An 18,492-nucleotide genomic window follows, 5' to 3' on the forward strand; every position below is an offset into this window, starting at 1 on the left:
GCTTTTAAGGGGGAGTGGCCCACTTTCGAGGTACATTTATAAAACACTCTCAAGTAAAAGCTCAGAACTAGTGATGTCTGATAATAGCGCTGGATAGTACCACTGCAGCACCGTCGAGACATAATAAGGATATCAGTGCTAATTAGTCAGATCCATGTTCGCATGTATTCTTATCTAAACATGGTACACCAAGCTTTCGTAGCACCTATTACACAGTTTGACACGTTAGTGTCTTGCAAACATTACAGAATACGCTCGCTGCAAAAGCAGGGCAAATGAAACGTAGTACTTCCGTAGTGGCGAGTCAAAGGAAATTTCTCCCGCAAGGCCGGCTACTTCAAATAGAAATTCTGAGCTATTCAGAAGATTTTCCAGAAAAATGGTGTTACTGATCAAATTGATATAACGTCCATCGCGTCCGATGTAACAATAAGTGAGGGGTACAAAGGAGTTGAGACACTCCCTTTAAGGATAGCAACATCCATGGGCTGCCTTCCATGTACGCCAATCATATTTCGCGGGAGGTCCGAAAAAGAGTGCAAGCATTCAGGTGACGTATAAGTATATCGATTTTTCAATGAGATGCGCAATAAAGCATAGATGTATTATGCGTTGATAGGTGTTGTGAAACGTTTAACATTGAGAGCGTAATAAAAATTATAAACCTAACTAGTGTTCGTGTACATGTATCGGCAGAAGGAATATTATTGCTGACAAGTAAAGACGATACACTTTTGCGGTGGTCAAAATGACAGGTATTTTGTTTTTAGATAAGGGTTTTTCGTTACTTTCCTAGTGTTGTGTAGCACTGATGTCGCATGCAACTCGCCGCAAAAGACGTAACATGGCGTATAAGTAAAGAATGTATAAGCTTTTACTATAGCAGTAATGCCGTTCATAGATGTTGCAACATAAGTTTTGTCGTGTAACTCTCATGTCCTGTATTAGTTTTTGCAGTACAATTAATGTTGCGTTTGAGCAAAAACTGCACAAGTTTGCTGTAGAAACAGAGGTACGAATGTGGTTCAAGGATGACGCGTTAGCTAGTACATGGTGTTGAGCATTGTGCATCTGCCCAACTCAGCCGGCTAGTGGGTTACAGGTCGACATACAGGACGACTTTTAGTTTTTTGTTGTTCCATCAATCATAAACCTGAGTTTTAGCTCTGCGCTCAATAACATTAAACGATTACGCGTGCAACAGCTTGGGGCAAAACATGAAATATCGTTGCTCCAACGGCCAGACGGAGATTAGTCCACGTCATCTACGGGCGTGGCAATTTCCGGGCCTGTCTTCTTGCGCCGTTGCTTTCTGTGGTCGCAGCTCCCATCTGATCGCTAACCGGATTTTATCCGAACCTGGCTCACCCATATCTCTTTCTCTCACTCTTTCTTCACCCGTTTTCTGCTGTTTGACTTACTGTACTGCCGGTCTCGCCAGGGGACTTTTGATATCTCCGTTTTCAAGTGACCCTCAATATACCGCACTTAAGGTCCAACTTTTTTCTTAAATCGGTTATTTCAGTTAGGCCGCTGTGACCCACGTCCGCAGCCCCACGACTTGCGTCAGCCGCTGCCGTACGTGACCTCCGCCGTCGCGTCCGTTTCAGTTCGACCGGTCGGGCCGCTCGCTGAAGTCCGAGTCACTGACCGGCATCGAGCAGGTCCTCATGGAGATCCGGCCGTCCGAGTTCCGCGACGAGCAGCTGCACCGCTACAAGGGTCTGCCCTGGTCCGACTTCGTGTACCACGTCGAGGCGGGCACGGTGCCGCCGCCGGCGCCCACGCCGGCGTCCGGCTCGGCGGCGGCGCTGGCGCTGTCGCGGCTCGAGCGCAGCGAGTCCACCGAGACGCCGTGCGAGCTGCCGGCGACGCGCGCGCGCCGGCCGCGGCCGCCCGCCACGCTGACGCGCACGCTGAGCGAGCGCAGTCTGACGGAGCGGCGCGGTCTGTTCCGGCGTCGGCTGGTGTGGACCAGCTACGACCGCTCGCCGCCGGCCACGCCGCCGGCCTCGGGCGTGGCTAGCCCCGAGAGCCCGGCGCGACGCGGCGCGGCCGCCGACAGCCCGCCGACCGAGCGCCGCTGCCACGAGGCGGTCTGGGACCTCTTCCAGTCCGAGTGTGCATTCCTCTACGATCACCTGATGGTCCTGAAGAACGTGAGTCGACGCGAGGGAATGGGGAGGGAGGGAAGCGGTGGGGAGGCGAGAGGGAGCGCTGGTCGTGTAAAGGGTAGGCTGGCAGAATAACTTTGGGAGATGCCTTGCTGTCAGCCGCAATGGCTCGGTCTGCTGCTTGGGGTGAACAGGCATTGCATAGTGGTGTGCGACTTGTTGCCGAACCGGACGTCTCAACGTCGCGATGCAGAACGCTTTCTCAGGATCGTTACTTTCCACCGCTGGGGATTCGGGAAAGCTGCTGCGAAAACCTCTGGGGCATATCCAATTTGCAATGTCAGCAAGAGAAAGGTCACTGAAAATGGATGGTAGCTAACGCGCATTGCTCAAGAGACGCCCGGAGACAACTTCCAGCAGAGAAAATGGAAACACAGTGAGCCTGAGCCAAAGGCAGTGAGAGTGAGCACCTTGTAATTGGGCCACAACATGGCGTTGGGTCATTTCAAGCCTTGCACACGAGCTTATAGTGCAGCTTCATTGATTCCGGCCCATGTGTCCGGTTACCGATAAATCTTGGCAACCCCATTGTCAGCTCGATCGCAGCCCAGGTAGCATCAAACCACGTGTGATAACACAACCCATTAGCTTTGAGTGTGATGAACGCCATCGATCCGCTGAATCCCTGCGAGTGATGCATGCGAGGTGACCACCTGTGAGGCCGCAGCGGCGGCGGCCGCGGGCGGACGTCCGACGACCTGACCTCGCCCCCACAGGTGTACATGGAGCCCCTGAAGCAGGTGCAGGTGGAGGGCTATCTCATGGTGGCCGAGCCGGAGCTCCTGTTCGGCAACCTGGACGAATTGTGCTGTGTGAGTACCCGGCGTGGTCGGGGAGGGGTGCGATGCGTCAGAGAACTCTTTGGTGTGAGGTGTGGGCAGCAAGGTTTGATGTGTGAGGTGCGGTCGGCGCGGGTGCGATGCGTCAGAGAACTCTTTGGTGTGAGGTGTGGACAGCAAGGTTTGATGCGTGAGGCGCGGTCGGCGCGGGGTGTGATGCATCAGGGACCCCTTTGGTGCGAGGTGCGAGCAGCAAGGTTTGATGCGTGAGGTGCGGTCGGCGCGGGGTGTGATGCGTCAGAGAACCCTTTGGTGTAAGGTGTGAGCAGCAAGGTTTGATGTGTGAGCAGTGGGATGTGATAGTCGAGATTGCAGGTGGGATGTGTGAAGTGTAGGATGAGAGGTGGGAGACGTCAGGAGTGAGGTGTGAGACGTAAGACCTGGAGTGTGAGGAGTGAGATATGAGGTACGACATGCGTAGATGAGAGACGTGAGACGCAGTGTTGAGGCGTGACACATGATACGCAAGGTTTAAGAGGGAGGTGAGAGGTGAGAGAGAGAGAGAGATAGAGGAGAGGGGAGAGAGAGAGAGAGAGAGAGAGAGAGAGAGAGAGAGAGAGAGAGAGAGAGAGAGAGAGAGAGAGAGAGAGAGAGAGAGAGAGAGAGAGAGAGAGAGAGAGAGAGAGAGAGAGAGAGAGAGAGAGAGAGAGAGAGAGAGAGAGAGAGAGAGAGAGAGGTGGGAGGTGAAAAGTAAGAGGTGAAAGGTGAGAGGCGTTACGCACGCAGTGTAAGGCACGAGACCTTAGGCGTGACATATTTGACGGCAAACGTGAGGTGCCGCGCGGGGCGTGACAATATGTGCTGCGAGACGCCAGATGTCATATGTGCGCATTTGGACGTGATATGTGATGTGTGTTGAGTTCGACATGATATGTGATGTGTGTGGAGTTAGACGTGATGTGTGATGTGTGCGGAGTTAGACGTGATATGTGATGTGCGTCGAGTTAGACATGATATGTGATGTGTGTGGAGTCAGATGTGATATCTGATGTGTGTTGAGTTAGACGTAATATGTGATGTGTGTGGAGTGAGGCATGGCATATGATATGTGCGGGTTTAGACCTAACACATGATATGTGCGGGGTTAGACGTGATATGCGATTTGTGCGGAGTTAGCCTTAATATGTGATGTGTATGGAGTCAGACGTGATATATGATGAGTGCGGAGTTAGACGTGGTATGTGATGTGTGCTGCCTCAGACGTGGGATGTGATTTGTGCGAGGTTAGACGTGCCATGTGGTGTGTGCGGAGTCCGACGTGATGTGAGGTATTTGCGGGGTTAAACGTGAGCCGTGACACGTGGGACGTGAGGGCTCCACTCTCTCGAGACAGCTCACGTCCGAGCCGCTCAGACGTCTGAGCTCGCCAGCCAGCTCTGTTCCGGCCCAGCCCCGGTCCGTGCTGCGCTCTAGCCGGCGGCGCCGAGGACTCCCGTGGGGCGCCCAGCCGTCGCGGCTGCTGGGCACGTGCCCGTACGTGCCGCCGCGGTCGCCGCGGTCGCCGCGGTCGCCACGGACCATCAGGCGTCGTCAGGCGCGCGCCACGCCGGGGTGCCCAGTGCAGACGGCTCGCTGTCCCCGGCCGCCAAACTTTGCCAATACCTAGAACAAATGGCGCAACTCTGCCCACTTTATGCGCAAACTTTGCCCTGCGATGGCCCTCACACCTGTTGGTGGGGTGGCGACGGGATGACCCGAAGCGATACACTTGCGGACTTTCTCGGCTGATGGGCGAGGCGAGAAGGGTGGGAAGGGCGGTGGTCATCACGCGGCGTGGTGGCGGCTACGCGTGGATAGCTGCTTCCGAATGTGGCGGCTTATCTCTGGGGTTCGAAAAGGGCACATGCGTGAGTATGCGATTCGGTGGGTGCGAGGGTTAAGTAATAGGACGAGACCCACGCTATCCCACAGGCATTTAATTCAAAAATCTGTTGCGCTATAAGGAAAAAGGTCTACCTCGGCAGGTACAATAGAGCAGAGTTGTCCGGTTTATGAGGAGATGAGTGAAGCAGTTTTCTGGGGGAAAGAACCCGGATTCACGTTTTGGGTACTGCGATAGTTTTGCTGTTCACGGATGAATAGTTTCGGCAGTTGATTTCTTAAGTCGTCCGTTGCTGCGTTCTGTAATCCGCCAATTTGTTTTAAGCAGAATGTGCGCGGCCAACGCTTTCAACGTGGCACACCACTCATTGGATGTATTTCCGAACTGGCAGATCTCCAAGCTTAAAAATTACCACAAAAGAACTGAGATAACGAAGGCCATATGTCTCTGCCCGTGGTGATACCGGTAGGAGTGAAATGCGTTTTCTGTTGTGACATATGTTCTTGGTATCATGTAAGTAAAATCCGCGGGCTTTGTGCAATTACGTAAAACAATTGTTCTCGCTTTCAGCCATATTCGGAACATGCGGGAAGATCTTGTTTGGCGCCACAGGGTGGCCATTTTACTTACATGCAAGATACGCCTGGGTTGAATGCTCATTGACTTGCATTTGAGTCCACTGAGCGTAGTGTTTTGTCTCTATATGCAGAACCACCTAAGCATGACGACTGGCTGGAGTGCGGCAGCGTGGCTCAGGGTAGCCGGAATGGATCAGCGTGACACAGGGTGGCCGGAATGGGTCAGCGTGGCACAAGGTGGCCGGAGTGGGTCAGCGTGGCGCAGGGTGGTTGGAGCGGGTCAACATGGCACTGCGTGGTCACGTTAGGGCACCGCACGGCATGAAATCGATTCCGTTACGATTCTATTTGCCAAAGTGGATGAGCGTCCAGCAGTCCGTTGAGCTGGAGTGGGCCTGCCTGGATGGTGGGCTCATGGCTTCAGTAATGAGCTCAGCTTAGCATGCGCTCGGAGTCTGAGTCCAATGTCACCCATGGGAGGTGTTCAGAATACAATATACTTAAACCATGACCAACGCTAAGTGTGAGTTTTACGGGACGTTGGAGACAAGATTTAATGCATGATGCGCGGTGTCGAAAGGTAATTGTTGGTCCTGCGAAGACCTTAACGGTGCTAGGCGTATTGCCGCGCATGTTCATCAGTCAGCAACTTTCTTGGCTGGGACAGACATGTGTCCGTACGCCGACCAGCATCACGTCCTTCCCAAGACCAGCTGCACGTGATGACGGCTGGGGCGGCAACGAATTAAAACGGCCGTGGACAGTAACGTCATTACGGAAACGATGTTTCTAGCTGGAGGTGCTACGCTCGTGCAATGTGTTCTCCATCGGCAGCCGAATTTAATTCATGAAAAGTGAAGTCTCTTAAGTAAAACGACATTGCACGTAAAGAGCACTTTTGAGAGGACAGCTGCCCGATGATTATTCCGTCTGTACAACGTGCAAGAAGATAAAAACGGTTGCCAAGTACGACTAAGGCTATCACGGGTGGTTGGGGATTATTTTCATAGCTTTTTCCGATGATAGGCGCCTTACATTCCGTTCCGACTTCTGCGCTTCTCATCACGCATTTCATGGCGTATGAATGTCACTGCCTGAAACGAACGAACATATGAACGGCGAACCAGCGAGTACCGTCCAGCCCGCAGGAGCTAAGCATTGCTCACCGCGTGTCGGCGCATCTCAGCGGGCAGCCCTGACTGATCACGTCGTGCACGCCTCTTGTCATGCGTGCAGTGATCTTGGCTGTCGACGTCGGCCGACGACACAGACTTCGGCGCGCGCGGGATGGGGAGGGGATGGGGTCACCCGGCGCGCGGCGTTGATGGCCGCGTTTGTCCGCGTCCCGCGCGTTATGCAGGTTATTGGGGAACAGGTGACGCACGCTCGCGAAAAACGCGAGCAGCGCCGTCTAGCGGCCCAAGTGAGAATAACCTCCGGAGTGTTGCAGCCTGGAATTGGTGTTTTTCATCACGCTGCGTTACGGTTCCTCGCATCACGCATTTCAAGTGCGCAGGCAATCAGCCAAGCTTGCAAGTTACACGCGGCGCGCGGTGCCCGGCGTGTTTTAGCGAGGCGGTGCTAGTAATTGGTTTGATTTGCGAGGCGAGCAGTGACAGGGCTGACTGAGTTTATATGTACTCAATGCCAGCTCAGGTTTGGATTGTAACTCAGCGTTGTGTTAGGCATTGAATTGATGCCCGGAGGCATGCAGACCGCTTGGTTGTGCTGGCTTCTTATTGACGCGTCTTGTGGAACTGCATAGGCGGACATAGTGGCTGAATGACTGAATTATAGTCACGATTTTTATGTTTGATACGATGTCGGTTGTAATACTTGGAGTTCCGTTGACTCATCGGAAAATCTGCTTCTTATTGTGTGCGACGCAAGGTGATGTGCTTGCGTTAATGCTCTTTGTTGAGTGAAGGAACATGATTACGGGCCTTAACACGCGCCCGGGTGGCCGGTTGGATGCCCTTCGCTCGGGTGAGGGGTGTCAATTTGACCCCCCCCCCCCTGAGATCTCAGAAACTAAGAAAGCCGGAGGCACAAAATTTCCAGGGTGTGTTGGCCTGCACCTGAACTCATTTAAATGATAGTTTGAGGTTTCTAGGTTTTCACCTTCGGGTTAAATAAGGTCAAACAAGGTCAGTCTCCAGGTTTGTCCCCAAAGTACCTCCCTAGAACCTAGATACCTGTTCTAAGCAAATCGTCACATGATCATATAAGGTCAGTGACCTTGTTTGACGTATCAAAGGTCATGTTGACCAAAATAATTCAAGACTGCGTTAAGTTTTGCCTTTGAATAAGCGACAAAGATTGTGCTCGGCAGTATGTTCCTAAAAACAAAACGTTGACCCAGGTCATTTTAGGTCAGCGACCTATTCTGACCTTTGAGAAGTGCATGGAAGATATACACTGAGGTTCCTGTCATCAATAAATTCGAAATGAGCATCAAAAACTACCCCATACAGCAAGCCATAGGGTATTAAAACACATTGGCTTTGACCTTGATCTGGCTTTCAAAAATGACCTTAGGTAAAAAAAATCTGTTCATTCAATTGTTGCGTTGTCCATGAAAGTATCTCAGGAATGTGTGGTCTCGTGTAACACTCCGTTGTTGCATCAGATTGAACGATTCCCCAGGAGTTGACTTCGCAGAATCCATGGCCTGACTGACGTGCGGTAGGTCAGTGACCTCACAAGGTAAATCTCATTTTTAACGCCAAACGATTTTCTTTTCAATTGTCTATAGTCATGTAAAATTTGGGGCGGCTGCACTGCTTCGTTCGGGAATGGTTCTGTAAAAACCTCCGGGGGGCGGGGGCAATTTGACCCCCACCTGAGCGCGTGTTAAAATTTCAGAGAGCAAACTTGACTGGAATAACAGTGGCTTAGAAAGTGAACACCACGCGTTCACTTGAAGAAAGAAGCCACTTGCATATTTATCTGCATAGTTGTTTTTCCTCCACACGCCCCTCCTCGCTTTTCCTTTCGGGGATCACTTATGAATGTTCAAGGGCTTTGGTGAGCCCAACCAATAGAAATAAAGGTCACGTGGCCTTTAACAGCCCGATTTTGTTGGCTTAAGCTGGATACTTGCCCTCGTGTGATGCAGAAAACTCATGCCGGTCGGTACACGGCCTCCATCTCCTCTCTCGCGTGTTTGCCCGGTGCTGGTGACGTCGATCGAAGCTGATATGTTACTAAGCGCCGACTTCCCAACTAAAAGATCTCGACATGATGTCAGTCACGTAATGTCGCGCCAATCAATAAAAAATCAAGACATAAATCGTAGCCAAATGAACCAAACCAAGCCCTGTATGCTCAACAGCTGTGGTGGGTCCCACATTAATATGTTTTGAGATGCTGATGCACGCTATCGATATTTATGATGACGGGATTTTGCCGCGCGAGTTGCTTCACGTTCCAAGGATTTCCTGCGAGACATCGACAGCATGTGATATCGACAGCCTGTAAGCGGACGTGGTTTGGGTCGGACCTGGGCAGAACATGTGCATGTATGGCTTTGATAGCGGTCGTTTCGGAAACCAATCGCGAAAGAGGATTTACCCTGCGGCTTGTTTATTTCAGTACAAATGGCTTCGCAGGAAAGCACTCGCTCGGCTCAAGCGCAATAGTACGACATTGATGATTCACGGGAATTCTGCAGGCTTGATTGGTAGCAAGAACACATCCAATATACTCGCGCGGCTGTTGCTATATGAAAAGAAGGATGCAGGATCTTGCGATACGGGGCACAACTACGATGTTTTTCATGAAAAATCCGTTTTAGCACTTTGCAGGCGCACAGGTGCAGGTAGCACTTCGCAGGCATTTTGCAAAATTCACTGCGTGGCGTATATCAATATCACACGTCTTCAATGTTGTTATTTTTACGTGTTTGAACGAGTTGATGACCGTCAACATCAACATATTCACGCGCATCTTGCACATGTAAAATTTGACAAGGGACACGTGCCCTATGGTGGTCGATTTCTTGAGTACGCTCCCGAATACATACCTTTTGTTTTAATGGTCAGTTGCGTGGTCATTTAAATCGGATTTGTTCGTCTTTAGGTTCAATTTACGTGCCACGCAAAGACTCGTCGCAGCACTTGAAAATGTGCTGAAAAATGATCCGTAGAACTTGAGCTACTCTACTGGGTTAGCAGGTCAGGGTCTTTACGATAAGCTAAGCGTTGCAGAGGTTAGATTCACGGTTAGGTCCGCCAGCCAACATTCAGCCTAAGTGAAAAGTAAACGAAAAATGCAGTTTGGTCTTTAAATCAACACCAATGCGCTTAAATGCGTACCTACAGATCAAAGTCAGATGCTAGTTATTTGAAATTTAACATCAGAACTGCAACTCTATGGCAGAGGTAAGCAAAACGCTTGCTATGAAATTGATCCAGGCTGTATAGTCACCAAGCAGAAACGCATGGCAAAAAGGCGTGACGATAAGGAACAAATAATATTTGGATGTTGTCAAACTGTGCCCTTAACCTGCCAAACACACAAGCCGTTCAGAGTGCATTTAAAACGGGTTTGACAGGCCTTGAAAAGGTCACCTTAATTATTTTTCTGGAGCGGTAAGAACATCATCAAAATAAAAATGATGCAATAAGCCTGAACAGAAACAACACAAAGAAGGTGCAAAAGGCTAGTCGTTCAATCGGTTTGTCTTTATTGAACGAAAGCTCTCAAGAAGCAAACGAAAGCAAAACAACGAAACCATTGCCACTGTTGCAATTTTATGGTCAGATGGCCTCGGCGCGACATTGCAGTCGAATGTGCTGCGAAATTGTAGCGTACCGGTATGCGTACCGCCATAAATGCAATACCTAGTGCCTTCCCTTGTCAGCGCCGCTGTCCTCGTGTTGAAGCCAAACTTTGCATGAATATCATGGCGTGAGCGATAAGCGCCTGCCGGAAGCAACTAGCATAGCAGTCTGGATAAGACGATGAAAGTTTCTACATGCTGAACACAAAGTACGTGCTCAGTGCTTCCGATATCTTAAAACGAATTATGCCCTCCGTAAAAGGTGAATGCGCCTATGACATGAGCAAGCGGCTGTGGCAGGCCTGTTTCTTCCTCTGTGCCTTCTGTGTCATCGACGGTGGTGAAATAAAGAGTGCCGGTGAATCTTAAAGCAAATTTATTACTATTCACCGGCTATGCTGTCGCCATATTGCTATTCTACTATTTTGTTTTTTTACCATCATTTGAAGAGCATGGTTTTTATGGGCACGGTTATTACCAATGTCATAACCTTGCGCCCGTGCTTCCCTTAACATTGACATCTCAAGCTCACGGCCATGACTTCACGCACTCGCACCACCGTCGCGCGTGCATGCGCATGCGAAGCCTTTCCCCTAATTCACTCCGAAGGACTGAGCGTCGCGAGAGCGTTGCCGAATGCACTGTCCCCGGGGCGCGGGCCGCGAGCGCGCGTCGTCGGCCGGGATTAGAGCGCCGCCGGTGCAGATGGAATGGCCCGGCCCAGCCATCTGTCGCCGGTCGCCGACCGCCGCGCCTTCCAATCAGTGTCAGCGCCGACAGCGTCCCGCGCTCAGGCTGATTGAGCCTGCGGGCGTCCGCGGCGAGGCCGGCCAGACGCTGCGCGTCTCCCCTTCCCCCGCTCCCGCCCCCGCCCCCGCCCCCTCCCGCGGCGGCCCGGGTGACGATGCTGTCAACTCCGACGTTACGTTCGGATGGGGCGACAGATCCACTTGGCTGGTGATCGTCAGGGGCTGGGCGCGAAGCCGGGCACTGCGGACAGGAGCTCGCGCGTCGGCCGCGCCCCTTCGGCAGGCGTTGATTCCGATGACGCCGCGCGCGACCCTGGGTCACGGTCACGCGGTGTCGGTGCGAGCAGGCCCCCTCCGTGCCGCTCGGACCGCGAAGAGTTCCGGGACCGGCAGGTGGTGCCAGCGGGGTCACCGACCCTGGCCCGGCCGGTCCAGGTCACCCGGCTGCTGCACCCTTGTCGCATCTGTCTGAGGCTCGACGCATCCAGACGGTAACAGCTGCCCCGTCTGCCAGGAGCGTGGTGGGGTACACCGGACCGTCCCGTTGGACGGTACGTCTCTCAGCCGGATTGTACAGCTCGCCACGAGACGGAAAGTTTACGAAGCCTTCCCCTGTGCCTCCTTGCGGTCCTGGAGCATAAAGGCTGTGATCAGTATGATGATCGCTTTGGAATGCGACCTGCGATATTGGCAGTTGCAAACTGTAATGCTCCTTCTGGGAGTGATGGCTTCACACATGTGAGATGTGAGCCACACCAGCCGCCTGCATGTTAACTTGTTTTTGCATCAGTTTTGCACCTCATTTGCAGTTTGGTGATGTGCACAGTGGTGCGCTATATTTCAAGGAGGCAGTTTTAACAGGTGCAAGACTTAGGCCACACAACGATTTCAAACGCAGCGGGATTTGATGCAAGAATGCTATGAAGGCGGCTTGGGACCAAGCAGAAATTGGGAAAATAGTTGTTTGATCATCAAGACACCTTGTACAATATTGCACGCGATTTGCGACTCGCATGGCTAACTTTGTGTTCTCCCCTACAAAACTAAATCATTTGGCGCAATAAAGCCGAATTAGTGCTAAAAATGATCGTTTTAATGAAACAAAACAGAATTAATGCTAGGGAGGACCGTAGATATTAGGACTGGAATGTCAAGCCCCAGAGGTCAAGGAACGAGACGAATCGAAAAAGCATGGCTTCCTAGTTCAGTCTGTACACCCGTGCATTGCTGAAATGCTATAATAAAAGGACATGTTCCAGCTTGATATGGGGCTTTGCAGTCAGATAACCCGGCCACAACACACAGATCGGTCCTCTAAGAATGTCCATATAAGGACATGCAGCCTTCTCATACGGTTCCTGAGCCTGAAAGTAAATATTTCGGTGTTTACTCCGCTTACGGGAGGCGTTTTTATTTTATCCAAGCCATATTTTATGCAAGTCATTGTCAGTTGCGACATCACACATATGTGACGAGGCGTTACTGGCAGCCCGTATGCTGAAGCGGATTTTACAGTGAAATAGCTATTTCAAAAAACGTCGGATTGTGCGGGGTGCGGGTTGCCGTTGGATAAAACGCTCAGGGGCGTTGAAAGCGGTCGACGATCACAAGTGTGACGTCACCTGCCTGTAATAACTTCACTTTCAGTGCGGCGCAGTGGAACATGATTTCGTCCTTGTCAAAGCGACGTTATTTGCAGTTCCTTTGACAGCAATAATGGACGTGATTAATGTCAGGCGTACTCGGCTACGCCATATTTCGTTCCATTTCTATTGCACTTAAAATGGTCGCCTCCCTCGGGATGTCAGGCGGTCTTGCGTTGACCAGGTTATTCTTATTGCTCTCGGAAATATCCAATATACGGTTGGTCGCGGCATCCTCCCAGCTATCAACTATCCAACACGTGCAGTATGGCACAATGGGACAGGATTTTGTCCTTTGTAGAACCTTTGTTTCTAGTTGCCGTTAAGGGACAGTTAGTGTCAGCGTACTCGCCCACGTAATATCCTGCTTCCTTCGTATTGCCCCTAGAAGCAACCTTTCAAGATAGAAGGGAGGCTTGCCACCATCAAGATGTCCTTGACCCTGGCGACGCCTCATACACAGTCGCTCCCGGCACCTCATCCTCTCCGCATACAGGCCTGCTGATCGCCCGTCTGCCGTCTCGGTGCGCCCGCTGATTCGAGCTGCCCAGTTGGAGGCCCGCCTGCGGGTCCGACTAGCAGAGTGCCTGGGTGAGGTCGGCTGTTGATCAGTGGGTGCTGCCCTGTGGAGCGACCAAGCGCCGTCACTGCAGCGCGTGCCAGCGCGCCGCTCCTCGTCGCGACGCCCGCAGATCGGACGTCGAAAGCTCGCGCGAAAATCAGGGCGATCGCTTCCAGGTGGGCGCTCCGGAAGAGGGCGACGGCCGCTGCGGCGATCAGGGCGGGTCGTTAGCGTGGGAGCGCGCCAATCGGGCCCGCTTCCGCCGCCGAAGACGACGCGACGGCGGCGATGGGCGGGGGTGGGGCGGCCGGCTGAGGAGAGGGGAGGGCTGCGATGTGACGGCGCGTCCCCGGATGTCGCTCTGGTGGGGATTGAAGCGAGCAGAACACGAGAAACGCTTGGCTGGTTTAGACTGTCTCGGCTGAGTTCACTAATCGTGGCCTCTGTTTGTGTGAAACGCGTGTCGTGTGTGACGTACTGTGTTCTCAGGTGCCAGAACCGTGTCAGGTCAACTGCGCGATACAATGGTGATAAAGCTTTGCAAAAGTTGTGAGTGTCTCAATGTGATGAGATGAACAGAGACCTTCATGTTCAATTAGGCCACTGTTATTTTGGAAGAAAGACGGACGCTTAACTTTCAACAACAAATGAAAGACTCTAAAATGAAAATTAAACGTGGTTCTGTCCATGCTGACAACATACTACCCGATTTGGCGTCTGCTCCTGTAAATGCTAGGTCGGTTGTAAGTCGAATATTTTAGTCCACGAGATGTACAATCACACCAAGGTTTCTTTCGCGCTCCAGTGTGCCTTATTTCTCCCGGATCAACCCTGGAACCTTATACCGTACCACAACGCAAAGCTGCCGTGCGGAACAGACCTGATCTCGACGCATGCCCTCGGCAGCAGACAGGTCAGAGGGGTGGAATGATTGATGGCCGGCCCATTCGTCCGACGGGGTGGAAGCGAAACTTGACCGGAATCAAAGTGGCCTGTGCTGCTTTGCAGTCCATTCTGTTCGCGTATCAGACGAGTGGGCGGTGGGCTTGCATCGCCATTCGGTCTTGATGTGGCACGATTTACGAGATAAAAACGAAAATCGGTTGCGGTATTGATATTTTATTAAGATGTACTCCTAGCCTTTGGATTGAATGAATTTGAGGGACTTAAAGCCGCGGCCATTTAGGGGATCGGCGGATAATTTTCGGCATTTGAGGGAAAACATTGACATTTCCGAAACAACAAAATGGCACTCTAGAATAGGGACAACAAAGCACAAAAGCATATTATCCATTTTCATGTTGATAATTGTGTCTGCCTTCCATTTGGAAATGACGGTTAGACCACTACACGAAGGTTTGTGAATATACTGGACCGATTTTGTCGGGGCACGACAACACGGACAAAGCCATGTGATCTAAATTAAAGCACAAAGAAACATCTCTGGCGCGTTCAAGCGTGTAATAGGTGAGGTGAATCTGAATATGAGGCTACAGCTAACTAAAATACATGACTGGTTGTGCCAGTGTAGGACTTAATGCTACCAAGGTTTTTTGTAGCAAAACATGCATTCCAATATCTCAGGCTTATGATCTGATTACCCTTCTCACGTAGAAGTCAGACACAGTTCTGAGCATAAAAATGGCAATCTAATTTTGTTACGATGTTTTGGTCTTTACACAAAATACGTCAATGTGTTATGCTGTGATGCGACTGTTTTTCTCCAAATGCTGAAAATCGCCCGCAAAATGATTAATATTGCCTTCATTCTCTTCTGTATTTCGTCTCAACAGCTCAGTTGGTTGGAGCGCCTGCATTCCGATGCACCTACCTGCGGTGAAGATTCGACTCATTTCGTGCGCTCATTATTTGGTTTTGGCTGACAGCGAAGGTGGCTGGTAGCGGCGGGTGCGGAAAGCTCAGGTGTCGACAGAGGGTCCTATCCTCAGGCTAGGACGGGAAGTACCATGCGTTGCGGCACGCTAAGCTTTTGCCGTAAGATAATATAGCTGACCCACAGTTCCACGATCAAATGATGGTTAGCGGGCTCACGCAACAAGCACCACATGCCTGGGCGTTGATTCCATAACTTTATCCGATCAAATTGCTAGGACGTTGTGCCCCGTCGAACGAATGGGCCGGCCACCAATCACTCCACCCCTCCGACCTCTGCTGCCGCGCGCATGCGCCGGGATCAGGACTGTTCCGCATAGCACCCTTGTGCTGCGTTACAGTCTAAGGTTTCAGGCTTGAGGTGCGAGAAATACGGCACACTGGAGCGCGAGGAGACTTTATTTTTGCCGAGATTGTACGCACCCGCCGCAGGCTCACATTCTTGCTACGCGTATGCATGTGGTATAGGATCCCGACACTGATGTTTGATATAAAAAGCACCCGTTGTCGCAGATGCTGGTGTTATGCTTTAATGTAGCAGCTGACAGTGCGACATTGCCACTAGATTTTTCTCACATCATGGACGAAACGAAGCGGAAATGCTGCGACTTGGTGCAGTCTAAATATCCATTATGATGAGCATCGTGCAATGCTGTCATAATCGACCACAAATTTTTAAATGGTGACAATTTAAGTCAGGCGAAGATCTGAAATGGACGTTGACTCAAGTAGCTGTGTAAATTCTCTCCTTTGGTTTGATGCACAAAGGAGTGGCATAGCCTGTTATGGTGTAGAAACCACCGGTTATAACACGAGAATCATACTGATCTTGCATTATTTGTGAGGTTCTGAATCCTGATGTAGCAGATGTTGTCGTCTTGAGCTGTTTCGCCTTGCTGGGGAATGGTTCTGACAAAGACGCTTTTTAAAGGCACCAGGCTCATCTTGTTATGACGTGATGGAGATGAGCTGGGTTGTTCGTGATGAAATTCCTTTCTCCATGCGGAGAGATGAGACAGCAGTTGAAAACAGCTATTTTAAATCCGGTCAAGAGGGTGGCGAAGCTGGTGAATGTTCCCGAGGCCAAACGTGCCTAATAGCCGGCAACATATCTGGTGCGCTGTGGTATGAGCGAGGATGTAAGACTAGAATGTTTTCACCATGCTGATGGTACCAAGGCGCAGGCATGTTTTCGGACTAGCACCAAAACGCGTGTACTAAAGCCTTCCTGATCCTGCCAAGTGTGGCGCTTCTGCATCAAAATGGATCAAAGACCTCTGGGAATGGACGCCGGATCATTCATCGCCGAACAATTTGCCGGCTTGGGGTGGTAAATGATAAAACATTTACTTCGCGCTATCCCCATCCGTCCTAAGCAATGGCTTACGTTCGCTTGGCCGACCCACCAGATCCTTTACCTCAAACAGAGCTACAGTGGCGAATGCAGCTGGGGTAAGCCCCGGATCGTAGAGCGAAGTGTGCTCAGCGACGCGAATTGTGGGGCTGAACGTCTCCCACGTGTTGCCCCCACAAGTGTCGACTCGCGTGACAGCTGCGAGCTCGAACGGCAAGATCTATTACAGGCGGCCTCTTCGCCAGCCGCACGCTGTCACGAAACGCCGTAGTCGTTCAAAGTATAGCATTTTCGTCGTTGCCGCTATGGGCAGCTTAGGACTGTTTGGGCTGTCGGAATTTTCATCTAGCCGACGGCATTTACTCTGTTTTTCGGTTTATCGGATATGTCATACCCAGACGGCACCCCAATCACCACTTGGATCACCACTTGTGCTGCGCTCACAGTTGGTGCCTGTGGCGTATTTCGATTAACACGACGCGGTCCAGCCCATAGGGAAGGCCCGCCAACACATCGTCATCGTGCTTTAAGTGTAGAAAACTGCAACGAATACTGATTCATCTAGCATATTCCTTTTTCCCAGCCTTACGCGTCGTGCTGTGGTAACTCTGCTAAATTTGGGCTCGAGCTTTGAACCCGCGGAAGACGAGGATGCAGTTATGCCTTCAATTATGACAGAGGTGGTTGGTCCACGGCGTTACGGCTGAAAGAATAGCGCAAACTCCACAATATTCTAGTTGTTCGAGATTTACTTGAGGCATAAAATGTGTTCTTTATGATAGAGATATTCTGCTGGTTGAAGGAAAACCAAAATAACGTTGCTGTTGGTAGGCTTATCCCATGTATCGTGGATAAAATGTTTCGTCAGGAGTAGAATTTTTAGACAACTTGATGAATTTCTCGATTAACAGAATGCAAGCAGTGGGCTGGGTAAATCAAGATGATGCCCGTAAGCTGAGACGACCAAGGCCGCATATACTTTGCAAAGAAGTTTAGATTTAACCGAACTGCTGCGCATTTTTAACTTTGTTTCCCTTACTTCGCATAACTCAGTATGTCATGTTCGGACATTACTTCCGCATACTGCAACATAATATCTGAAGTCGATAGTTTTGTGAGGGTTTTCGTCGACTAGGTGTTCTTGCAACGTTCTGATACGTGCCTACCTACACCTAACTGGTAGTTTCCGTGCTTACGAACATCATATAGCACAGCTAATATCACATGTTTTCTTTCTTACATGCTTTACATGCTTTACATGCTTACGAACATCATAAAGCATAGCTAATAGCACATGTTTTCTCTTCAGGTTACGTACGCATTTTGCAAAGACTTCATCAAGACCCTGCTGAGTTTGTGTAGGGGAGAAGACTCCGTATCGCTGACAGGTATACTGTCTAAGCTGTTTATCAAGGTATGTGAACACACCGTCTGAAATGCGTGCTCATAGACAGCCCGCGGCTTTTTATGCGTTTGAAGTCTGTTTAAATTGCCGTAGTTTAGTAAATGGATCATTCTCCAGGCGCACTCTATCTGGTTAGTAACCATTTTGTTTTGTTTCGTTCATTCATTTTGCTGCCTTAGATAATTTGGTGAGGTGAATTAGTTTTTTGTTGGACGTAGCTATATGTATATATATATATATATATATATATATATATATAGTACCAAATCACATCGAATCAGCCATTCTCATCAGTGAGTGGCTTCGCCAGTCGTGTTGGCCGGACCCTGCTTCCCATTACTTATATCCATTACCTTGCCGTTACGTATGTGTACAGGTCCGTGATGCCAGACACGCACATCATATATCAGCCAGTGCATTAGCAGACCACGGGTGAAGCTCCTCATACAGTCTGCATCGTGCAGAAGTCAGATTTGTACAAACAGCTCTGGGATTTGGGATTTCCGGTCGCTTTGCGCGACTTGAGCGGTCGTTTTGCATTGATTTGATTGACCGATGCCGCCATCTCCTATAGCATTTGCCACTTTAGACGAACTTTTCCGTGTGCACGGAGGAATGAACGAAGACAAACGGCTGCATCCCAGGCAGAAAGTCAAATTTATGCCTGTTTCATGATGTTGTAGAACGAGG

At 50.6% G+C, this 18,492-nt stretch overlaps 1 protein-coding gene across 1 annotated transcript in view; it reads left to right on the forward strand.

The window, feature by feature from the left end:
* The first annotated feature begins 2,098 nt into the window (after positions 1-2,098).
* LOC119098248 (pleckstrin homology domain-containing family G member 7) overlaps positions 2,099-18,492 on the forward strand; it is a 53,571-nt gene continuing 37,177 nt past the window's right edge. Inside the window, exons 1-3 of the mRNA XM_037221172.1 lie at positions 2,099-2,159; positions 2,891-2,986; positions 17,707-17,811. The gene's annotated coding sequence lies outside the window, so the exon portion shown is untranslated. The remainder of the gene's footprint in view (positions 2,160-2,890; positions 2,987-17,706; positions 17,812-18,492) is intronic.

This window comes from Pollicipes pollicipes, unplaced genomic scaffold, assembly GCF_011947565.3.
Source record: "Pollicipes pollicipes isolate AB1234 unplaced genomic scaffold, Ppol_2.1 Scaffold_4740;HRSCAF=5597_pilon_pilon_pilon, whole genome shotgun sequence".
NCBI lineage: Eukaryota > Metazoa > Arthropoda > Thecostraca > Pollicipedomorpha > Pollicipedidae > Pollicipes > Pollicipes pollicipes.